The following is a 26,096-nucleotide window of genomic DNA, read 5'->3' as shown; positions in this document are numbered from 1 at the left end:
CACCAGAGCCCATAATGGAGAACACCCAGGCTCATAATATATAGCTTTTCACACCCCTGTAGAAGCTGGTCACTTTAATACATTTTGTTGGCCAGATTGCATATTAGAAGTCAGTCCATGGGCACTGATTGAAGGGGCAAGTGGTCAAGATGAAAAAATGCTTTTTAACATCTTGAATATCACAAGAAGTAACCTAAAACGTGATTGGTAACCAATGTAGGTCATCAAGAAAATATCGCTGCAGTGGGGAATAATTTCAAGAAAGTGTAGCATTGCTGACAGCCGGTGATGATATCAAAATTTCAAGTTTATTAAAACAGCAGCTTTCACACAAACAGAGATCTACTTGTCCAAAGTAATTAATCAAAGGCCAGAAATGTTTCTTCACAGAGGGGCAAATTCAGGACAATTCTATCAGGACTTTGACACCACCTAGAAAAGCATACATATAGGACTTAAACAATTTCAAAAAGGCATCAGTCAGTTTCTCTGCTTAAGAAAATTACATACCTGTCCTGCAGAATGACCCAGGTTATGGATATGTCAAAGGGACTGAAATTAAAAGGTTATTTTGCTTGAGGTATTAATGGTGGATATAGAATAGTGAAAAGTACAGATCATTATACATTGTTGTCTAAAATGACATTGAACCAATGTAGGGTCACAAGATTTAGAGCAGGGGTGTCCAACCTTTTGGCTACCCTGGGCCGCATTGGCTGAAAAAAATGTTTCTGGGGCTGCACAAATGCTGCAGCAAGACACAGGAGGGAGCCAGCAAGACGGTAAACACCCAGGGGCAGCAGAGTAAAACACTGCATCGCCCTTGACCAGGGCCGCAAAAAATACTTCAGTGGGCTGCATGCGGTCCTCGGGCTGCAGGTTGGACACCCCTGATTTAGAGCAATGGTTCCCAAATCCATCCTGATGACCACCAGCCAGTCAAGCTTTCAGGACAGCCCTAATGAATATGCTGGCTGGTGGTCCCTCAGGACAGGGTTGGGAACCACCGATTTAGAGTAACATGATCACACACCTTACATCCAGTCACTACAAGGGTCCGCTGAAAAGTTCTCAGCCCAAAAAACAAAGTTGGTGCAGTCTCTCCATTGAGGGCTCTACACTTAGGGCTCCTTTTACAAAGCCACGTTAGCGGTTTAACGCGCGTAATAGCGCGTGCTAATTTGCCGGCCGCACTAGCCACTACCGCCTCCTCTTGAGCAGGCGGTAGTTTTTCGGCTAGCGCGGGGGTTAGCGCGCACTAAAAAGGTGCATGGGATAAAGCCGCTGACGGGGCTTCGTAAAAGGAGCCCTTAGTCCAGGGATTTTCCACTTTTTTTTGTTTCATATTTTTCAGAAAGAATGAAAAAAGTGGACAATCACTGTACTAAGTATATAACCAACTTTGTTGGTTGGGCTGAGAACTTTTCAGTGGTCCCTCATAATCTAGCTGCAACATTTTGCCAACTAAATTTTAACAGTGAATTTTGTCAAACCCATTAGCAATGCATTCCAGTAAGTATGTCTAATTTTTTTTTTTAGCATTCATTCAGTTGATTAGTAAGGGATTCATCAAAGGGGCAAATTCCTAGCCTACCTAGACTCACACTTGCTGCCTATACCAGCAAGAATCCAATTCAAATTATACTGTCTACTATACAAAGTAATAAACGGAACTGCACCTACCTACATAAACAATTGCCTAAATCGAAACCTTTCACCCAGAATTAGGAGAACCCACACCCCATTCTCCTACCCACCACTCAAAGGTACTCAACGCAAAAAACTGTACGACAGCCTCCTAGCGACGAAGGCAGCAAAACCTGACCCCTCTATATCCAACCTACTGACCACAACAACAGACTTTAAATCATTCTGAAAAGAAATAAAAACACTACTATTCAAAAAACATATTCAGTTAACCTAACCTAACTTGAAACCCATCACGTTGGAATCTTCTCCTCTATGTCACAAAATATATCCTAAACTTCACTATGAATCTTGAAACCAACTACCTTCCAATGTAATGTAACTTCCTGGAAATGTCCAGTTATCTTCCAGTGTAATCTGCTTAGAACCGCAAGGTACAGGCGGAATAGAAGTCACTAATGTAATGTAATGTAATGTAATGTAAATGCTATAAACGGCGTCCCAATTGTAGGTGGTAGCAGGCGTCCTACCACTGTCTAACCAGCCAGTTGGGGGACACGTTTTTGGTTTTGTTTTTAAAACAGCCCAAGGCAGGCAGCCTATATTGTATGTTGTTTTGTGAGCCTAGGGAGACACGTAGGGCCGCCTAAGCTCAACCAAGGCTAGGCATGGGTATGGTTTCACCCGGAAGTGGTCTTAAGGTACAGGGGAAGGGAAGGGGGTGCGCGCGTGGTGAGGAGAGGAGTGAGAAGGGGCAGAGAGGAGGAGGAGTGTTGGCGCCCCACCAACATGGTACCAGGGACAGACTTCCCCCCCCTTCAGCCCATCCCCCCTTATTACACCACTGGCTCACTGCTGATTAAGAACTAAAGGACTTAAAATGGGGTTGGAGGAGTGGAGGTAAGATACCCCTGATTGTCTGGGGGGAGGGAAGAGATACCAGAAGTCTTTAGCTGGTGAGGTTTTAGGGATCCCTGTCAGTCAGTCCCTGTCAGTCCCTCCCAGTTGTGCTGCTGCTGGGTGGGCCTGTGCCTACCCAGGCCCACCCATGGCTATGCCACTGGATACAAGGTGAGGAAAGCTAAAGAGATTAGGGCTCTTCAGTTTGGGAAAGGGACAGCTGGGGGGTGTTTGTGTGTGTGGGGGGGGGCGGATATGATTGAGGGATATACAAAATTCTGAGTGGTAGAAAGTAGAGAATGACACGGGGACAAATTTGTCTCCGTCCCCGCAGGAACTCAATTATCCTGCCCCGTCCCTGTGAGTTTTGTCGCTGTCCCTGCTCCTACTCCATTCCTGTAAACTCTGCCTTAACCGCCCAAGCCTCGAACACTTATGATTTTAAAGTGTTTGAGGCTTGTGCAGATGAGGACAGACAGAGCATGCAGGCATGGGGCAGGGACAGGAAAAGAACTTGCTGGGATGGGATGGGAAAATGAGTTCCCACAGGGATGGGGAAAAATTTGTCCCCGTGTCATGCTCTACTGTCTAGTACAAAGTACAAAGACCAAATAAGAGGACATATTTTTTCACTCATGGAATAGTTCAGCTCTGGAACTCAATGCTAGAGGATGTGGTAACAGCGGTTAGTGTAGCTAGGTTTAAAAAAAGGGCTGGACATGTTCCTGGAGGAAAAGTCCATAATCTGCTATTGCTATAGGCATAAACCACTGCTTGCCCCGGGATTGGTAGCATGGAATGTTGCTACTCCTGTATTTGGGTTTCTACCAAGTACTGTGATCTAGATTGGCCACTGTTGAAAACAGAAGACTGACCCAGTATGGTTATCATTTTGAGTTCTTAAAAAGACTCCTGAAGCAGTTTCTGCCCATGTTTTGAACAAAATGGGATTGTTAATCACATCATAAACTGCTGAAATATCAACAAATGCTAGCAAGATATCTCCCTTGAAGATAGCAGAATAACCTAATTAGTTATCTGTAACAAGAAACAGCACCACTAAATATTGACCTCTATAGGACTGCTGCTTTTAGTAGCTGCTGACTCATATTTTCTGCTTTCATTTACTGGCATGCTGCACTCAACAGACCTATTCCAATTTTTTTTTTTTCATTTGTAACGAAAACAAAAATATAGCTAAAGGGTAAGTCCTGGAGTTCTGATTTGCTCATTTTTAGGCTTTCATGAAATGCTTTTTTGAGGTTTATAGTTGTGACTAAGCTCTCTATAGAGAGTAATTATTTTAGCAGTTAGTCCCCGTTAATAGGTCTTTAAGTAATTCAAGTATTTCACATTTATTGCTTAATTATAATCAATAAATGTAATAAACATTATTAGCTATTGCCAAAACGATGTGTTCTATTTGTATGGCTTAGCTTAATATCTTTGTCTTTCCAGAATTATTCAGACCTTATGCCTTCAGTATTGAAGCAGTTTATTATCAAAATCCTTATAAGTAAATAACTAGGGTCCTTTTTTACTAAAGTGCAGTAAGTGTTGCACTTACTGCACATGTACCCCCTGTTTTACTAAGGTATGCTAACTGATTAGCGCGCGCTAATTGAATTAGCGCATGCTAAATGCTAACAAGTCCATAGACTAACATGCACGCATTAGCGTGTAGCGCACACTAAATCAATTAGCGTGCGCTAATCGGTTAGCGCACCTTACTAAAACAGGGCCTTAATGCAATAAGTCTGGAATGTGTGGTAGTGCAAAACCTGTATAATAAATGCTGGGGGCATCTGTCCAGCATCTGCCCTGCATTAACCCCCTCCTTTACTAATGCGTAGTGGGGGTTTTAGCACCGGCAGTGGCGGTAACTGCTCCGACCCTCATAGAATTCCTATGAGCATCGGAGCAGTTACTGCCAGCGCTCAAACCCGCGCTACGCGTTAGTAATGGAGGGGGTTAATTCACAGGGCACACAGTTAATGCACAGAGCTATCAGCCAGGGTATGTAATGCAGTGCATTTATATGCAATCATGGCGGCGCTGTTCATCCCTGGATCTCCCTGACTACAAATCTGACCCACTGATCAGATTCCCCACTCCCATCCCGGGCACACTCCAACCTCTCGATAAGATCCTCAACTCTCTGACACAGACGCTGAATCCCTTGACACACTCGGTACTCCCCTGATCATGTCCTCAATATCCTTGATACAGACTCTGGCCCCCTACCCCCATAAGATCCTCAGCCCCCTAGCACAATCCAAACCCATCTGATGTTCAAAGCTAAATGCTCCCCCAACACAGCCTGAATCCACTGATGTCTAAACCCAAACCCCTGACACAGTAGCCCGTTCTCACGGTGACCAATCTAGGTCACTAGGACCTGGCCAAAATCCAAGGATTAGCAATATTCCATGCTACCGATCCAGGGCAAACAGTAGCTTCCCCCATGTCTTTCTCAATAACAGACTATGGACTTTTCCTCCAGGAACTTGTCCAAACCTTTCTTAAAACCAGCTACGCTATCCACTCTTACCACATCCTCTGGCAATGCGTTCCATAGCTTAACTATTCTCTGAGTGAAAAAATATTTCATCCTATTGGTTTTAAAAGTATTTCCCTGTAACTTCATCAAGTGTCCCCTAGTCTTTGTAATTTTTGACGGAGTGAAAAATTGATCCACTTGTACCCGTTCTTTTCCAAGCTGAAGAGCCCTAACCATTTTTGTCTTTCCTCATACGAGATGAGTTCCATCCCCTTTATCATCTTGGTCACTCTTAATACAAAATGATGCTGATGTCCCATAGCAGTAGTTTCACACTAATACGGCTTGGAGTCATCCTTCTGTAAAGGAGATAATATATTTCTTTGTTTACACTTCATGTATATTGATAATTGTTGTATTGTTATTTGAATTGTCTGTTTATGTTCAACTTATTCTTTCTGTACACTGCCTTAAGTGAATTTTTCAAAAAGGTGTTATATAAATTCTCCAAAATAATGCCAATGGTCTCTAGAGGTAGACTCTTGGCATTACCACTGGGGGTCATCGGCACCATTTTGGATTAAGACATCGATTGTGGTGACAGCAAAGGTGGCTTGCTGCCACCTGGGACCACTTGGCCACCAATGCTAACCCTCTGTTAAATCATGGGGGGAGGGGGAAATGGAGTGGAGGGAGGGTATGGTCAAAGGTGTAGTTTTATGTCTGAGGTTGGGGTATCTTTAAGTGGGGCAAAGTTTTTGGCTCAGGATGGATGGAACTGGTTATCAGATAGGACTGGGACTGTGTCAGGGGGTTGAGCTTGGACATCAAGGGGGTCCATATTGTGTCAGATTTTTGGAGTCTGTCGGTCCTGTTTTTCTCTGCAGTCTATTGGCTGGCTAAGCTTAAGAACATAAGAACATAAGAAATGCCATCTCCGGATCAGACCTTCGGTCCATCAAGTCCGGCGATCCGCACACGCGGAGGCCCTGCCAGGTGTACACCTGTCGTAATTTATAGTCCACCATATCCTTACATGCCTCTCTTAAGGAGATATGCATCTAGTTTGCTCTTGAAGCCTAGGACGGTCGATTCCGCAATAATCTCATCTGGGAGGGCATTCCAGGTGTCAACCACTCTCTGAGTGAAGCAGAACTTCCTGACATTAGTCCTGAACCTGTCCCCCCTTAGCTTCATTACATGTCCTCTAGTCCGTGTCAAATTGGACAATGTAAATAATCTTCTCTGCTCTATTTTGTCGATTCCTTTCAGTATTTTGAAGGTCTCGATCATATCCCCACGCAGTCTCCTTTTCTCAAGGGAGAATAATCCCAGTGTTATAAGTCTGTCCTCGTATTCCAGTTTTTCCATACCCTTCACCAGTTTTGTTGCTCGTCTCTGCACCCTCTCCAGCAGTTTTATATCCTTCTTTAGGTAGGGAGACCAATGTTGGACGCAGTATTCCAAGTGTGGTCTGACCATTGCCCTATAAAGCGGCATTATAACTTTCTCCTATCTACTCGAGATTCCTTTCTTTATCATGCCCAACATTCTATTTGCCTTCTTTGCTGCTGCCGCGCACTGTGCCGACGGCTTCAGGGTCCTATCTATCAGTACACCCAGGTCCTTTTCTTGTTCACTCTTCCCCAGAGTTGCACCTGACATTGTATACTCGTATTCCTTATTCTTATTGCCTAAATGCATTACCTTGCATTTCTCCACATTGAACTTCATCTGCCATTTCTCCGCCCATGTTTCTAACCGACACAAGTAGCTCTGGAGTTTCTCTCTATCCTCATGCGATCTGATCGCCCGGCATAGTTTTGTATCGTCTGCAAACTTGATGATCTCACTGGATGTTCCTTCCTCCAGATCATTGATATAAATATTAAAAAGGATCGGCCCAAGTACCGAGCCCTGGGGTACACCACTAGTCACTTTCTCCCAGTCGGAGAACTTCCCATTTATGCCCACTCTCTGCTTTCGGTTTTCCAGCCATTTGCCTATCCATCTTTGTATATCCCCCTCTATGCCATGGCTTTGTAGTTTCCTGAGAAGTCTTTCGTGTGGAACTTTGTCGAACGCTTTCTGGAAGTCCAAGTATATTATGTCCACTGGCTTCCCACTATCAATTTGCTCGTTCACGGTCTCAAAAAATTGGAGTAAATTCGTCAAACATGATTTCCCTTTCTTGAATCCGTGTTGACTGGGTTTCATCAAGTCGTGTGCGTCCAAGTGCCGGACCATGCTATCCTTGATCAGTGCTTCAACCATCTTGCCGGGGACAGACGTAAGACTCACAGGTCTATAGTTGCCCGGTTCCCCTCTCGATCCTTTTTTGAAAATTGGGGTGACGTTCGCTATCCTCCAGTCGTCCGGTATCTGTCCAGTTCTGATTGTCAGGTTTGCAAGTTTTTGCAATAACTCTCCGATTTCAACCTTCAATTCCTTTAAGACTCTCGGGTGAATTCCATCTGGTCCAGGGGATTTGTCACTTTTAAGTTTGTCGATCTGATAGTATATCTGGTCTAAGTCCACTTCAACTGTGGTGAGGCTGTCTTCTATTTCTCCTGCAAACACTTTCTCCGCTTCAGGTATCCTTAAGAACGTATGACCAATGGCTTTGTGATCCTCTGGAAACTGTACTATTAAAAAATATTTTGATTTTGCTTCTTTTAGATTATTTCATGACAATTCTTATGTAATCCGCATATATATGTCATAACATCATGGCAATTCTTATATAATCCGCCTTGAACCGCAAGATAATGGCGGAATAGAATTCACTAATGTTTATTAGTCCAATCTCTAATTCTATCTGCTCTTGATTATTGCAACATTATCTACTTAGCATCCGCTATAATAATTCCCTTAGCGCGCATGCGCACTTCAAACCTGATGACTCCGTGCGTCTGTAGCTCCATGGCCGGCAGAATGTTAAAGAGTGTGGCGCGTGCGCGTAGACGTTTGGCGCTAACATCGGGGAGAGAAGGAGGCAGCGGCGACCGAGATACGGAGCTAGGGGAGGGATTGCCACAACCACTGCCACTCCCTGGTCTTACAGCCTTCTCCTCTGTCTCCATTCTCCCCTCTGGGTCACAGCACCGTTGCAGCTCGCAGGAGCCACGCTCTCTGCCTGCCCGGTGGCGAACCAACACCCCTTACCTCTGAATTTGAGTTTGTTGGGCGGGTTGAGGATGAGGATTTGTTTATTCGCTGCCATGGCGCTGGAGGCTGGTTGCACTTCCACAAAGAGGGGGGTGGGGGGGGGGCCGGCCAAAGGAAGGGGAGTGGGGCACAGGTGGGGAACAGGAGGGAGGGAAAGAGACACAGACACACAGACAGTGGCCAAGGAGAGAGAGAGAGAGAGAGAGACAGTGGCCAAGAAGAAAGAGACAGAAAGACAGACAGACACACAGACAGCAGCCAAGGAGAGAGAGAGAGGCAGAAAGACAGACAGCGGCCAACGAGAGACAGAAAGACAGACAGCAGCAAATGAGAGAGAGAGAGAAAGAGACAGAAAGACACACAGACAGCGACCAAAGAGAGAGAGAGAGAGAGAGAAAGAGAAAGAGACAGAAAGACACACAGACAGCAGCCAAGGAGAGAGAGACAGATAGACAGAAAGACAGACACACAGACAATGGTCAAGGAGAGACACAGAAAGAAAGACAGATAGCAGCCAAAAAGAGAGAGAAACAGAAAGAAAGACAGACAGCGGCCAAGGAGAGAGAGAGAGACAGAAAGACAGGCAGACACACAGACAGTGGTCAAGGAGAGACACAGAAAGAAAGAAAGACAGACAGACAGTTGCCAAGGAGAGAGAGAGAGAGAGAGAGACGGACAGACACATCTATTCTAGCACCCGTTAATGTAACGGGCTTAAAGACTAGTCCTATAAGAAAACCTTAAATTGCATTCGAATAATACAGAATACAGCAGTGCGCCTGATCTTTGGATTTAAAAAAAAAGATCAATGTGCGCCCCATATATCGGCAACTGCATTTGTTGCCATTTGAAGCACGAATTCTCTTTAAATTTAGCTGCACTTGCTTTAAAGCATGGGTAGGGAATTCCGGTCCTCGAGAGCCGTATTACAGTCGGGTTTTCAGGATTTCCTCATGCAAGAGATCTATTTGCATGCACTGCTTTCAATGCATATTCATTGGGGAAATCCTGAAAACCCGACTGGAATACGGCTCTCAAGGACCGGAGTTCCCTACCCCTCGACCCTAATGAAAGATTTCATTCTGAATTTTGTTGGGAGAGGTGAATATAGGACAAATTCACTATAAGTTAAGTGAGGTTCCTTAAACTATATTTAAGTTATATTTTAGATTTAAAGAGAAATATACACAAAAAAATATATTTAGTATCAATAAAGGCTGGACCGACGAAGATTACATGCAATCGGCAGTGTTGGTCGGTTTGCTTTCTGAAGGTCCATACAAGTATCTATGACTAATTTCTATAACAAATTGAAAGTTTGATACCAATAGTGAATATGAGTTAAGTTGGATTGTTAGCCTTTGCCATGATATCAATAGAACAGAATACATGTTCTACATCAGTAGACAACAGAATACATGTTCCTTCTTTCAGGCAGCTATTCCTCGACATCCATAGAAATTCCTCTTTTTCAGTTATGGCTCCTACTCTTTGGAACTCTCTTGCTTCTTACCTTCGTACAAAAAGATCATTTTCAACATTTAAAGCTCAGTTGAAGGTATATTACTTTTCTCAGGCATTTTCCTCATAGTTGTTTTTTTTTCTTTAGTCACACTGAGGGAGCTCATTAAAGAGTAATTCCTCCTCAAGAGCTCCTCAATTACTCCTCAAGAGCTCATCACTGAAGTAAGAACATTTTACCAATTGTTCCTCATGTTTTCCCCTTTCTCCTTTATTTCCCTTGCCCTTGATTTTATTATAATCCTTCCCTATTGTTCTTTTCTCTTGTCTCTGGTCTTGTCTATAGTGTCACTGTCAATCTGCTTGTTTTGATTCCCTCCCATCTTTTTTATTCTTCTACAAACTGCTTAGATTTGAACTTAAGACCTCTAGGGTAGTTTTTTTTTATATTTATTTATTCAATTTTCTATACCATTCTCCCAGGAGAGCTCCAAACGGTTTATATGAGTTTATTCAAGTACTCAAGCATTTTTCCCTATCTGTCCCAGTGGGCTCACAATCTATCTAATGTACCTGGGGCAATGGGGGGGGGGGGGAATTAAGTGACTTGCCAAGGGTAACATGTAGCAGTGTGGGTTTGAACCCACAACTAATAAATATCTCAAACACAACCCCACACAGAACAAACAAACCTGCTCAGCAACGCTACAAGGCTTAAACATACATACACCCAACAATCCACAGCAGGAGAAACACTCAATCAATCAAACAAAAAAAGAAGTGGAGAAAAAGCCTCAGTTCAGCAAAAAACTCCACTTCACATACACTCCTACACAAACAAACCGGTAGGGTGAAGAAAGCACTGTAATAGCTTGCAAAGTCAATGTTCAAAAGCACCAGGGGTACATAACCCCACACGTGAAAAAAATGTGGCAACAGGGCCCAAAGGCACAGTGATCCGAAATCATAGCATTAGGCCAAAAAAAACCACTTAGCTGCCAAAGTCCATCAGATATGTCTCAATCCAGCGTAGTAACACAGCAGCTAGAGTACCCAACGGGGAATCTCCCGTTTCGCCAGTTCTTGTTGCGTCAGGGGTATCCACACGGCTTCATCTGCCAGTCCACGGATCCTTCGGTGCTCCTCTAGGTACCTTTTTTGTGATTCATGACGTGGTGGGTGTACTAGAGGAGCACCGAAGGATCCGTGGACTGGCAGATGAAGCCGTGTGGATACCCCTGCCCGTTGGGTACTCTAGCTGCTGTGTTACTACGCTGGATTGAAACATATCTGATGGACTTTGGCAGCAAAGTGGTTTTTTTTGGCCTAATGCTATGATTTCGGATCACTGTGCCTTTGGGCCCTGTTGCTACATTTTTTTCACGTGTGGGGTTATGTACCCCTGGTGCTTTTGAACATTGACTTTGCAAGCTATTACAGTGCTTTCTTCACCCTACCGGTTTGTTTGTGTAGGAGTGTATGTGAAGTGGAGTTTTTTGCCAAATGAAGCTGAACTGAGGCTTTTTCTCCACTTCTTTTTTTTGTTTTCTGTTTGATTGTTTCTCCTGCTGTGGATGGTTGGGTGTATGTAGGTTTAAGCCTTGTAGCGTTGCTGAGCAGGTTCGTTTGTTCTGTGTGGGGTTGTGTTTGAGATATTTATTAGATTTAAATTGCCCTTTTTTTCTTAGTTTACATAATTTAGTTTGAACCTACAACCCCAGGGTGCTGAGGCTGTAGCTTTAACCACTTTGCCACACTCTCCCCTTTAGTGAAGGCCATCCCATCAGTGACCAAAGATTGTGCAAGGAGGCCTGGATTGTTGGTGGAGTCACTTCTGCAAAGAAGGCAGAAGGAGGTTCAACTACTGGCAGAGAACATCAGACCAGCAATAGAAGACTGTAGGAGGAGTCTGGCAATGCTGCCCTAGGAAAGGGACAAAGAGAGGGAAATGAATGCTGAATAAAAGTTAAGGAGTAGAGGGATGGTACTGGATGAATAGGGTGCTCAAAACAGTAAAGATATCCAAAGGAAAAACGTTTGGTTTGGTTAGATGTCAGATTAGGGTTACCAGATGCCTGGATTTACCTGGGCATGTCCACTTTTTAGAGGACTTTCTGGGCGTCCGGACGGGTTTTCAAAATCCGGCAGTTTGTCCGGATTTTGAAAAGCATTGAGCTCAGGGCCATGTCTGGAGGGCAGCTGCGTATGTGCAGATGCGATGCGCATGTGTGTGACATCATCGCATGGCATCCGCACCCGAGTAGAGACCCTCCAGATGCGGCCCTGAGCTCATTGCTTTGCAAACTCCAGACAAACTGCCGGGTTTGAAAACCCGTTCGGACGCCCAGACAGTCCTCTAGCCCTGGCCCTGAAGAGATGAGGCTTGTGTGGGGCCGGAGTTGGAGGGTGGAATGGGACAGGGCTATGAGCGGAACAGGGCGGGGCCTGAGCCAAATAAGGTGGGGCCCACACATCCTTTTTTATTTTATTTTTAAGAAAAAAATATGGTAACCCTATGTAAGATCAATTACCCATTTGGTTTGTTTGTGGGCATGGAATGAATTGCTTCATTAGTTTCCACTGAGGTCAATTGGCCAAATATTTATGCACTAGATCAGTATGGTTTTCTATCCATTTTTAATAAGAGTGCTTGAAACTGAATTGGAGGAATAGCCTAATGATTAATACTGTGGACTGAGAGCAAAGGAAGCCAGTATTCAGCCGCCACTAGTGTTTCACTTCCTTAGATACAAACTTAGAATTTCATTGAAAGCTTTATATCCTACCAGTCACTGACGGTTCTAAGTGGTATTACAAGAAGTATTAAAATAGGAACTTAAGAACATAAGAATTGCCGCTGCTGGGTCAGACCAGTGGTCCATCATGCCCAGGAGTTCGCTCCCGCGGCGGCCCATAGGTCAAAGACCAGTGCCCTAACTGAGACTAGCCTTACCTGCTTATGTTGTGGTTCAGCAGGAACTTGTCTAACTTTGTCTTGAATCCCTGGAGGGTGTTTTCCCCTATAACAGGCTCTGTGAGAGCGTCTCAGTTTTCTACCACTCTCTGGGTGAAGAAGAACTTTCTTACGTTTGTACGGAATCTATCCCCTTTTAACTTTAGAGTGCCCTCTCGTTCTCCCTACCTTTGGAGAGGATGAACAATCTGTCTTTATCTACTAAGTCTATTCCCTTCATTATCGTGAATGTTTCAATCATGTCCCCTCTCAGTCTCCTCTTTTCAAGGGAGAAGAGGCACAGTTTCTCTAATCTCTCACTGTACGGCAACCCCTCCAGCCCCTTAACCATTTTAGTCGCTCTTCTCTGGACCCTTTCGAGTAGTACCGTGTCCTTCTTTATGTACGGTGAACAAACAGATACTGGACAAAGGAGCAGAGAATGAAAAATGACGATGAAAGGATGCTGTGATAGAGACGTGGCCAGTACAGAATTGAGTATGCTGTGTTAGAGACTGTACTTAGTGGGTAGTAAGTGGTGGGCAGTCCACCCCAGGCACCGGCACCCATCCTTCTCCCCGCCCCCCCCCCCCCCCACTGCTCCTTCCCCCCCATTACCGCACATGCATGCCACTTCCCTTCTCCATGCCTCTTTAACATTTGCGGTGCGAGCAGTAGAGAATGGCATGGTGGCTGTTACCCGCTGAAACGGGGAGAGATAAATAGTAGTTATGGTGAATAGTCTTGTCTCCGCCGTGAAGGGAATGTGTGTAGTTACCAATCGCACGGTCCAGCAGCTCCCTCCCGCCCGATCGTCATCTCCCTCCTTTCCTTCCCCTCACCTGATGTGGCGAATTTCATTTTTCTTCTCCTGCGGCACGCTTTAAACAAGTCGCACCCAGCTGCTTGAGTTGAATCTTCTCTTCTGACACAACCATAAACAGGAAGTTGCGTCAGAGAAGATTCAAGCAGCTGCGTGCGACTTGTTGAAAGCGTGCTGCTGGGAGAAGAAAAATGAAATTCGCCACATCGGGTGAGGAGAAGGGAGAGAGGGAGATGGCGGCAATCGGGCGGTAGGGGGCTGCTGGACCACACGATTCATGCCCACATGTGTTCCCTCACAGTAGGAAGGAGGGAGTGAAAGAGAAAGAGATGCTGGGCCAAGGGGATGAAGTAAGAGGGAGACATGTATTGAACCCACAGCAGGAAAGAGAAAGGGGAGAAGGACAGGCAGGTGAGCCAGATGCTGGAAGCGGGGGGAGAAAGAGGGAATGAAGCTAGATGGGGTTGGAGAAGAGAGAGACACATTGTTGTGGAAGAGGAAGAGGGGAAATCTAGACACACAAAGGTAACAGAAATAGAGGGGAAATTATGTGCATGGGGCATAAGGACAGAGATATAAAGGGGAGATACATGGGGATGGTATATGGACACAGAGGGGAAGTATTAGAATGGGGAAAATAGGAACACACAAAAGAGATGGTTTGTGCGGATGGGATCAGATGGTTTGTCATTCTCTAGCAAGCAGCAACCCCAACCTGCTGCTCACACCAGCACCAGCATTGGCTCTTTCTCTAACATCACTTCCTGGACCCACGCCTAGGAAGTGACATTAGAGGAAGAGTCGACCCTGGGGTGAGCAGCAAGTTGGGGTTACTGCTCGCACCAAGAACATTAAAGAGGTACAGGGGAAGGGAAAGGATGTGTGCAAGAAGGGGCGAGGAAGGAGCGGGTGGGGGTTGGGGTGGAGAAGAGGGCGAGGAGGGGTGCCACTGCCCCAGGCGTCTCTCACCCTAGCTATGCTATGATAGTGCTGCTGTTTATTGAAGACAGTTCAAGACTGAAGACTCATCTAGCACCTTTGAACCAGTGCTGCAATCGTCATAGCAATTTCTAGAGGTAAAGAGTGTTTTTGAAAACTCCCCATTCTATATGCTAGTTTTAAAATGTGTCCAATGTAACAACTGGCTTTAATTTTAGCCATATTTGGGAGTGCTGTCTTCATGAAGACTGCGATAACAAGCATACATTTCTATTTTCCAAAAGTATATGCATTGGTTTGCTTTTTTAAAAAAAATGGCCACATGGAAAGGTGGTGCAAACATGCATGGGTATTATTTCTCATAAGAGCCCTAGGCATTTTGTGACAGTTGAATTTATTAGGGTTTTATTTTTGTTGTTGTTTTTTCATTAAGAGGGGGTACATTGCCCCAGTATAATGCTGTGCGTGTAAATTTGGGTTTTATTTTTGATAATAAAGTCATTTCATAATTCAAAGTGGGGTGTCGTTTTTCCTTTTTAAGAAATTATTATAAAGCCTTTTCTTTGCATCCAAGTTTCCAAGTTTATTATTGCCTTACTGTATATCCTGCTTCTGGGGCAGCGGGACATCTTTTTGTTAGAGGGTGCCCAAGCATCACCCCAGACCCCGCCCCATAATAAAGGTACTAATTGTAATGCCATTTGTTCTATTCATTTTTCATATACACACAATAAAATCTTATTAACAATATATAAAGGTAACCAGATAATGAAACTACACAAAGCACATTGTATGCAGAGAAAATTTTAATTAACTATCATTTATATTCTGTTTTTATCAGAAAGGTCAAGACAGATGACTTTAAAATATACAATGCCACCTCAGTAACTGCTACAGAAAACTCCCCTTCAATGCCAATTACTAGATAAATCAAGAAGTAATACAAAACCCTGCAAAGAGCATAAGAATAGCCATACTGTGTTATGTATCATGGTCACTCGATTCCTCTTGGTCACTCGAGACACTCGCTGCCTATCTGAGAGTACAGGCTGAGTTCTAATGATAGTTCTGGTCAGGTTCAAAGACTCTGGTCAGGTTCAAAGGCTTATTGGGGGTTAGACTTATACCCACATTCCTCCTCTCAAGGGTCATATGAGAGCTCCCAAAGAATCTCCCCTTTTTCCAGAGGAAAATAATCCTCAAATCCTTGTGGAAGCCCCCTCTGGAGAATCAGGGAGAGGGGGAAGTTGTGGCTCACTGGTAGAGCTGCTGGCTCTGCACCCAGAGGTTGTGAGATCAAATCCCAGTGTTGCTCCTTGTGACCCAGGGCAAGTCACTCAATCATCCAATGCCCACCACCTTGTATGTTAGCTTTGAAAGACAAAGCTACAAAAAGGCAATACAGCACTCTCCCGATATTCGCAGGGGTTCCGTTCCAGGAACCCCTGCAAATGTTAAAATACCGCAAATACATTTTTTAGGGGGGTAGACAGGAGAGGGCAGCCGGAGAGACAGGAGAGAGCAGCCGGAGTGCCAGCGAGCGAAGGAAATCACTTGTGGTATGCTCCGACCGCCTCTTCCTGCACTAAAGTCGGGCATCTCCAATCAGGAGCTGCTTTGACATCAAATGTCTGGTCTACCTCGTTTCCCCCTTCCACAAATCTTTTATTCTCTCAAAACAGTCAAATCTCCACCGCTTGCACACTATCACCACAATTTCCATAATTGGACTTTAAATATCATTTGTACTGAGAAAGATGAGTGCTTTTTCTTCTTTTACCCTATTGTACTTCGGGGGGAATTCATCAAGGGACACTGACCGATTTAGTGCATGCTAACAATTAGCATTGCACTAATAATTAGCAGGCACTAAGGCCCGGATTCTTGAACATGCACCAATTTTTTAGGCACCGGTAGGTGCCCAAACGAAGCAAAAAAAATGCTGTTTTTAACTGAGCTTAAAGTTGCCTACCGGCGCCTAAAATATTGGTGCTGGAATTGCACCTCCATAGGCGCCTTAGGCTGCTCAATTCCACTGTAGGAACGGCTAATGCCAGAAGTGGGGTTAGGCGGCCTAAAGCCCCTACGGGGGCGCGATTCACATTGTCAGAGGTTGTGGTAAGAGCGGATAGCATAGCTGGGTTTAAGAAAGGTTTGGACAAGTTCCTGGAGGAAAAGTCCATAGTCTGTTATTGAGAAAGAAATGGGGGAAGCCACTGCTTGCCCAGGATCGGTAGCATGGAATACTGCTACACCTTGGGTTTTGGCCAAGTACTAGTGACCTGGATTGGCCACCGTGAGAACGGGCTACTGGGATTGATGGACCATTGGTCTGAACCAGTAGGCTATTCTTATCTTCTTGTGCTGGAAATGTAGGTCAGGAAAACCCTACCTTTGCTGGAGGCGCAACTCTGTACCTGGTGCCATCACATGATTAACATGCAATCGGCAGCTGCTTTTAAGGCAGCCGCTGACAATGGTGCCGGTTACAGAATCCAGGCTTAAATGCTAAAATGCCCATAGGAATATAATGGGCATCTTAGTATTTAGCGTACAATAAATCGGTCAGTGTCCCTTGATGATTTCATCCCTTACTGAATGATTGAATGGGTGTCTCCAAATTATCATGTAGTTGCTGTTTCTGATAGCATATATTTATTTAATTTTTTAAACAATTTAAAGAATATACTGTAATTAATTTTCCCTGAGACTACTTTTTAAAGTGTCTGTGTACTTTCCTTTTCAAATTTAGTTCAAAGTTGATAAATAAAATGTACCTGTGGACTTTGCAGTTGTGCAGGTAGTTTGAAAATGGTCCCCTTTGAGATTTTAACTTTGGAAAAGATTCTTTCTGAGTGTGTGCTAATATTTTAAGAAGAGGAACAGACAAGGATGCTCAGTCATGAAGTTAAAAGAGAAATTCATTGAAGCACTAGTTATCCATTTGAAAGAAACTGTCTTGCTCAAAATGAAAGCCACTGGAAAAGACACTTGTGATATAACATTGGAATTTTCCTTTTAAGTTCAAGTGGCATTTGATGAAGTGTGTAATCAAGTGGAACAAAAAAAATACATATTTCTGCAGTGCGAGAGATGTGCAGCTTTTGAGATGAGATGATAATTCAACACACTGTAGGGTTGAAAATCTGAAAAATAGAATTAAAGATAAGAATCTGAAACTAATTAACCCCACCACCACCCTTTTAGCAAGTCTCGCTGCAAAGCAGCACTAGCTAACTGCCAAGCTGCCCATAGGATTAGAATAGGTAACCTGGCATTTAACTCACACTCTTTAGCAGTGTGGCTTGATAAAAGGAGGGGGAGGGGTAAATTTCCAAAGTTAGATACCATTGCCCCTTAGGACCTCTTTCACCATTATGTAGTGTTGTTATGTGGAACTCGTTGCCATTGGATGTTAGATTAGAAAGACGTGTTTTTGTAAGAAGCTGAAAACTTATTTGTTTAAAATTTTATTCCTGGATTGTTAGAATGTGTTTCTATTTTTATTGTATCTTCTAGTGATGGCTAATTTTGTTAATATTGTGATCAGCCTGGAATCAGTATTTATATATTATGGAATATAAGAATAAATATTGTATTGTTTTTATTTGAAATGCCCAAGACACTAGCAACTATATAGGGTACTTAGCAGTATAGTAGCTGAACCTATCTGCCACTTTTCTGTGGCACTATATGGATACTGCTGCTTAAAATGCTTATAGACAGTGGCTTAGTAAGGGGTGTGCGGGGTGCGATCAGTTACTTCAGAGTTGGCTCTCTGTCTTGGTACAGAAATGCTTTTAAAAGTTTTCTGACTCTGACATAGTGGTCACAAGATAGTATTGTAAGTAGTAGTTGTTTCCAGCATTTTGCTAACTGATATTGGATAGAAAGGTAATTTGCCTGGTAGGCTTTATATTGTTGCATGCTGGGAATTTTAAGTGGAAAAGATTTCTGATGGAATATCTTTTGGAGTAGGATGGCCAACTCCGTTAGGTAGTCGAGGGCATTCCCTCTCAGGATCTTAAAGAAGTGATGCTTAATTTAAACTTGATTCTTGTGGTTATGGGCAGCCAAAGTAGTATCATATAGTAGGGCTATAGGTGTTCTGATTTCTATAGTCCATATAAGAGGCTTACTGCTGAATTTTGAACTAGTTGATAGCAATGTTTTAGAGTAGAGCAAAGAACTAGTATTACATTACAGTCATCTAGTCAAGAAAGGATTAGAGATTGCACTAAAATTCAGAAAGCCTGTTTCAAAGTATTTTCTGATGGATCTTTGCTTTCTTATCACAAGGAAAGACTGTTTTATTATTGATTGTATGTGGCTCTTTATAGATATGTGGTTATCAATTTCTACTCCTAAGATTCCGGATTGTAGTTCTAGCAGAAATTCTATGTCATTTACAGTAATCATTAGAGTGTAGCATGGGCCAGTTGAGGGTCCTAGCCAAAGGAACATAAGAATAGCCTTACTGGGTCAGACCAATGGTCCATCAAGCCCAGTAGTCCGTTCTCACGGTGGTCAATCCAGGTCACTAGTACCTGGCCAAAACCCAAGGAGTAGCAATATTCCATGCTACCGATACAGGGCGAGCAGTGGCTTCCCTCATGTCTTTCTCAATAACAGACTATGGACTTTTCCTCCAGGAACTTGTCCAAACCTATCCCATGACTCTCTAATTTTCTCAGAATTCTTTCAAGAGGTACTTTATCAAATGCCTTCTGAAAAATCCAAATACACAATATCAATTGGCTCACCTTTAGCCACATGTTCATTCACCCCTTCAAAGAAATGCAGTACAGTAGATTGATGAAGCAAGATTTCCCTTGACTAAATCCATGTTGGCTTTCTCTCATTAATCAATTCTTATGTATATATTCTGTCATTTTGTCCTTTATAATAGTCTCTACCATTTTGCCCGGCACCGACATCAGACTCATCGGTCTATAATTTTCCGGATCACTTCTGGAACCCTTTTTAAAAATCGGTGTCACCTTGGCCACCCTCCAATCTTCTGGTACTATGCTGGATTTTAGAGAAAAATTACAAATTATCATTGTGCTGTGACCCTTGCTTAGTAATTCTTTGCTGTATGTTACTAGTGCTGTGACCACCGCTCAGTACTGTAATTTTTCCTGAATCCTGATTGTGATGGGTGGAGGATATTAAAGCGATGTAAGTAGCATTCGAGTTGCTTTTTGACATATCCTTCCATCATTGTGATAAATAGGGGGATGGAAACTACTGGCTGATAATTGGTCACATCAGAAGGGCTGAGTATTGGGTTCTTGGAAATGGGCATTAAGATGTTTGATTATTGCAAATGTCCAAATCATAAGCCCCCCATAGAAACACCCAAACCACGCCTCCAACATACCCTTTTAAGATTTTTTTTTAGACCAACTGCAAATGAACAGCATAGAAAACTGCCTAAAAAATGGGTTTCAAAAATAGCGAATTGGAAGGGTTTGTCAAGAAAAACGTCCATCTGCCCCTTTATACCACTTTTGGACATTTTTCATTTTTGAAAATGAGCCCCATATTGTGCTGATTTCATTTGAGATAGGGTACAATATTCCCTGCTGGTATCGATTTGAGGGGGGGTGTCTTATGTACATGTAAAATGTCTTATTTGGGGTCTTATTTAAGGCATAAGTAGATTTGGGTTAGTCCTTTTCTCTAAAGAATGAGACCATTTTGCATGTTCAAAAATAAAGCATGTTTCTCATCTTCATTATGTATAATTTATAAATGGAAAATAAAAAAATAAGGATAGCCTTCTATGGGCAGAAAACTGTCTTTGTTAAATTTATCTATAAGTGTGCCATATACGCATGGGAAAGAAAACATTTTTAATGGGCTGAGACATTAAATGCATTTGGCAACCTAAAATATCATTAACAAACTCCATGTGCAAAATTGCCTTTGCCACCCTTCAGTTTTTCAAATGACTCAATGCAACATACTTCCAGCCCTGGTAAAAATGCTGACTCGTCTTTTTTTTTTTTTTTTTTTTCTTTTTTGCCTGGTTTTGTTTTACTTTGTATTAAACAATGAAGGAATTGAAAGCATGTTTAGCTGCCAAAACTGCAAAATGGGGATGATTAACAACAGCCATACTGAGTGTCTAAAATAAAGTTAAACAAGACAGACAAATGTTTTCCTTCCCATTCCGTTACGCATGTGTGACTATGAATTCCTCAACCCTTTGATTTTGCTTGGCACTGATCTGTTGACTCTACGTTGCACTGATTCTTGAATAATGAGGAACTTAGGATGACGCCTCAGTCAGGGTTCACTTAATATGAAGTAACTGGAAACAGACTTCTAGAACCATCCAAACGGTTTCATACAGGGCTAAGCATTGGATAAACTATTTGTGGAAAGTGACATCCTTGGGGGCTCTGGGTACCATTGGCCTTTCTGCAGGTTAGCAGCCCGTTCCTGCAAACGTCTGCTACCAAACCAAGTTAATTTCTGTAGTAAACTTTATCATGAAAGTATGCATGAGTTCCAATTTAAAAAGGTAACTGCACCCTACTTTTTTTTCTTTTTTTTTTTGTGGAAACCGGCTGAGGAATTACCCTTGCCTACTGGTTTTCACTGAATTCTGAACTAATGAATTGCTTGTATTAACTTTGAAGTTTGGGAAACTTTCAGGCATAGGGGGCCTTTTACTAAGGCACCCTAGTTGATTTAGGCACCCTAGTTGATTTAGTCCACAGAATATAATGGACGTGTTAGCGTTTAGCGTGTGCTAATATTTAGCCACGCTAATATGGCTAGCGTGCCTTAGTAAAAGGACCCCATAGTTAGCTATGGAGCTCATTATCAAAAAAGAAAAATGTCCAAAAAAGTGGCATAAAGGGGAAGATGGACATTTTTATCACCAAACCTTCCAAATCACTATTTTCAAAACACATTTTACAGATGGTTTTCTATGCTGTTCATCTGCAGTGTGTTTAAATCTCAAGGAGGTATTAGAAGTGTGGTTTAGGTGGGATTAGGGTGGGTTTATGAATTGGAATTTTTTCTGCGCATGCTCAAGTCTTGCTGGACTCCCTTTGAGAATCCCAGAGAGGGTAAGAGCCAGCAGGCCTTGAGCATGCATAGACGCTCAAGGTTCTTCACCAACACAGAGTGTCAGCATCGGCTTCCTGAATCCCGGAACTGTAAGTGCGATGTCGGTCTGGGACGGCGGGGAGTGGGTAGTGAAGGACAAAAGTGGCTAAAAGCCACTGTTCTTCATTTCTCCAGTGCTGCCGTGGCCTCCACTGTACTGTTCTTTTGCCACAGTCTACCCCCTTTTGAAGCAACTTCCTGTTTCCACTTGAGCAAACCACAGCAAAGGAATGGTGCAGAGGAGGCTGTGGGCAGCACATGAGAATTACTCCCATGCTGGCAACCATGTAGTTTTTGTGGTGAGGAGAACTTCGTAACTGGGTGGGGAGAACATTTGGTGGAACCAAGAGGGTGAGGCAGGAGAAAGAAGGGAGGATGGAGAGAAGAGGAAGAGGAGGAAATAGATGGTGCACATGGATGGAGGGAAGGGGAACAGAGGGAAGAGATGGTGCACATGGATGGAAGGAAGTGGGAGAGAAGAGATGGTGCATATGGATGGAAGGGAAGAGCTGGAAAGATAGATTTGAGATGGAGGCAAATAAATGGAAGAAAACTGAATATGAAAATCAGTGCCAAAGATGGATGTAGAGCAAGATGTGAAGGAGAAGAAAGACTGATTTTCGGAGGATTGTGTTAGTGAGGAGCTAGCAAAATTAAATGTAGACAAAGTGATGGGGCCAGATGGTGTACATCCGAGGGTTCTGAAGGAACTTAGGGAAGTTCTGGAGAAGGTTCTGTTTTTGGGTCTGTTTTTTTAACATTTTTATATGTGATATTGTTGAAGGGCTGTCAGGGCCTTTATCTGCCTTCATGTTTCTAGGAAAAGCATATTCCGGAACTTGGAGGCGAGGAGGATGGCAGTTTGAGTGCAGAGTGCAGAGCTCCTCTCCCTGGACAATCTGCCTGCTTTTAAATATCAGCAGCAGTGGGAGATCAATTGCTTTTACACCCAGCAGCAACGGGACCAACCCACCAAAAACCCACAGTCCCGATCCTGCAAAAATATGAGCTCCACCCTCCCTGCAGTCCGCTAGGAAAATCAACTGCTTTTACACCTAAGCAGCAGCAGGACCAGCCACCACTACCAAGAGCCCTTTGCCCCGATCCAGCCAGGCATGTGAGCTCCTCCCTCTGCAGTCCATTGGAGAGATCAATCTACCTGCTTTTAAATATCAGCAACAGTGGGAAATCAACTGCTTTTACACCTCAGCAGCAGCGGAACTATCCGCAACTACCAAGAGCCCACAGACCCGATCCAACCAAGAGTGTGAGCTCCACCTCCCTCTGCAGTCCACTAGGAAGATCAACTGTTTTTTACACCTAAGCAGCAACAGGACCAGCCACCATTACCGAGAGCCCTTTGCCCTGATCCAGCCAGACAAGTAAGCTCTTCCCCAGCATTCCGTTGGAAAAATCAATATGCTTGCTTTTAAATATCATCAGAAGGAGGAGATCAACTGCTTTTACACCTAAACAGCACCAAGACCAGCCGCCACTATCGAGAGCTCCTCCCCTTATATCCCGTTTAAGAGATCAATCTACCTGCTTTAAATATCAGCAGCAGTAGAAAAACAACTGCTTTTACATACAAGCAGCAGCGAGACCTACCGCAACCACCAAGAGCCCACAGACCCGATCCTGCCAGGATTGTGAACTCCTCCCCCTGCAGTCCATTGGAGAGATCAATCTGCCTGCTTTTAAATATCAGCAGCAGTGGAGATCAACTGCTTTTACACCTAAGCAGCAACGAGACCAGCCACAACCACCGAGAGAACACAGAACCGATTCTACCAAGAGTGTGAACTCTTCCCCCCCTGCAATCCGCTATGAAGATCGACTGTCGGCTCCGGGCGGCTTTCCCGCAGAGGAGAGAATCCTGCATTCACCGTGGGCCTCATCTGGGGCAGCCTCCTTGGAGCGGCTGGGGCACGGGCAGTGTGTCTGGGAGGGAATGCATGGATGGGAGAACATCGCAGGGGAGGAGACATAGACATCCTGGGACTGTCGGCCAAGTCTCTTCCCTGAAGAAGCCCTTTTTCTGGAAACATCATCGCTCCTCCTAAACTTACTTGCTCCACTTCATCACTGACGCTGAAACCGTGGATTGAAGACAAAGTTTTATTTTATTTTTCTTTCCAGCTTATGATTTATCTTTAATCTTATCTATTGTTTTGCATTTTGTCTTTGTTTTGTTCTATTTCTATCATTTAAATTTCTCCAGAATTCTACTGTTCAACGTCTCCCCCTTCTGCTTCTATTCCTTTCTCTCCTCTCTTCTACCTCCCAAAGTATTTAGATCAATGTTGTCTTGTTAAAATGTTTATTTTATTTTTATTTTTCCTCTAACTCTACTTTTCACTTCTCTATTACCCTCCAGGTACTTTAGTTAGATTGTGAGCCTTCGGGACAGTAAGGGAATTTTTCAAGTACCTTTCCTATTTCTAATCTTAATGTTTATTTTCTGTAAACCGCTTAGAACCTAACGGATGTAGCGGTATATAAGAAATAAATTACATTACATTACATTACATTACATTACATTACATTACATTACATATGGAGGCCTTGGAAACAGTGTTAAGAGCAAAGAGGGAGCAAGATGATCAGAAAAATAAAATTGTCAGTTAACAAAGGTAAGAAAAATGTTTTTATTTTCAATTTAGTGATTGAAATAGTCAATTTTGAAAATGTACCATATTTTTCAGTCTTTAAGACACACCTGACCATAAGATGCACCTACATTTAGAGGAGGAAAACCCAAGAAAAAAAATTCTGAACCAAATGGTGTACCCTATCCCACTGCCCTGCCCTGTACCCTGTACCCCCTCTGGTGGTCTAGTGGTAGGCCGGGACAGGCCACAGGGCAGTTCTAGTGGCAGGCTGGGACAGGGCACAGGGCAGACAAGCAGGCAGGCAACAAAGCATTCAGTGGCTAGCCTGTGCTAAAAACCACTATTGCAGTTTTGAAAAAGGGAGGCAGTTAGGTCATAGTTACAAATACATAGTTATAAGTTTAAGTAGGTCATTTTCTGGCTCCTACAGCTAATGAAAGCAGAGACTGGGTGGGCTAAACAACAACAAAAAAGCATATTTAATTCACTTACATTCTACTACACACTTACATATATTATAATCTTTCCTAACCCCCTTTCATTTTGTGAATCCTGTGATATCTCAAATTTGTCCTTGATGTAATGTTATTTTATGCTATAATAGGTTTATTACCCGCCAGCTCCCTAAATTAAGGTTCAAGGCAAGTTACAAAGGAGTATAACTGATCCATAACATTAGAAATTACAGTAATGAATAACTAATGAAGAAATTCCTGAAGCAAATGCATATTCAACAGTTTTCTAAAGCCATAATAGCTATTCAAAAGCCAAAGATCCAATGGAAAATATTCCATAACTGCACTGCGAGGTACATATAGGAATGAAAGAAAACTGTTTTAAACCTCATGTTTCTGATTGATGGAATTTTAAGAAATAGCTGTTTACTTGGTCTCATATCTGAAGAAGAGCCTAACAAATTTATCAGGAGAGAAATACTCTCAGGACATTGGCCGTCAAGAGTCTTAAAAATTAAACAGACCACTTAAAAAAAAAATTCAAGCATGGTGTGACATGGTTGTATCTAGAATGGCAGGCAGGCCCCCCCATACCTTTTTTAAATACTGCCGTCCAGCACTGTAAGGCAGGAGATTTCAGCACTCCTGCCCTTCCCTCCGCTGACTTCCGAACTCTCGCGGCAGCGTCAGAGTGAAGCACGAGGCAAGCGCGAGCTTTTCGCGTTCCCGCTCTGTGAATGGCTGCCATCAGTTCTCGCGGGACTGATGGCAGCCATTCACAGAGCAGAGCTCCATAAGACACACCCTTATTTCCACCCACTTTTTAGGGGGAAAAAGTGCATCTTATGAAGCAAAAAATAAGGTACATCTATTTTTATAATTTGAACTGATCAGGAAGAAATGTGTTTCTTTTCTTTTTTTTTTTTTTAATACTTTATTTTTTCAAATTTTTCATTATAATAACAAGTATTCAAACTTGAAAGGATTTGGAAATAATTCAATAAGGTAAATGTGATTGAACTGACATCAAACAATAGATTAATTATTTAGTCCACAATCTTTGGATACAAGAAAATTAAAATAAAGCAAAACAAGTACTTAACCTATTAGACAGAATCAGGGACATAGTTAACTCCCAGACAGTCGGTTCGCTACACTGTGAGTGGTATAATTGAACCAATAGTGATTCGAGAAATTCTTCCCTTCTAAAGATATACAACATTTTGCAGGAACTTTTATAAGAAACAGAGCACCTAGGGCCAAGTCTCTGGTTCTATATCTAAGAAAATATTTTCTTCTTTTTTGTCTTTCTGTAGACAAATCAGGAAAAACACGTTCAGTGACACTGAAAAACTTATCATTCAAGTGCCTAAAGTATGTCTGTAGAATTAAGTTCCTTTCAAACTCTAGGGCAAAAGTCAAAATGAGAGTGGTTCTTTCCGTTATTATTTCAAGTGAGTCCTCCAAAAAATGTGTCAAATTTAAGTCAGTCTTCTGTTGTTCTGTTTCT

At 43.0% G+C, this 26,096-nt stretch overlaps 1 long non-coding RNA gene across 1 annotated transcript; it reads right to left on the bottom strand.

Moving 5' to 3' along the window:
- Window positions 1-286: 286 nt before the first annotated feature.
- LOC117355061 lies at window positions 287-25,256 on the bottom strand. Its single transcript, XR_004538272.1, has 2 exons — window positions 25,181-25,256; window positions 287-432 (listed from the first exon to the last, which is right to left on the bottom strand). It is a non-coding gene; the product is annotated as an uncharacterized LOC117355061 (long non-coding RNA).
- Window positions 25,257-26,096: the final 840 nt, after the last annotated feature.

The sequence above is a fragment of the Geotrypetes seraphini genome, chromosome 2 (genome assembly GCF_902459505.1).
Source record: "Geotrypetes seraphini chromosome 2, aGeoSer1.1, whole genome shotgun sequence".
In the NCBI taxonomy this organism is placed as follows: Eukaryota; Metazoa; Chordata; class Amphibia; order Gymnophiona; family Dermophiidae; genus Geotrypetes; species Geotrypetes seraphini.
Note: the sequence above shows the minus strand (reverse complement) of the source record. Positions and strands in the feature narration are given on the sequence as shown.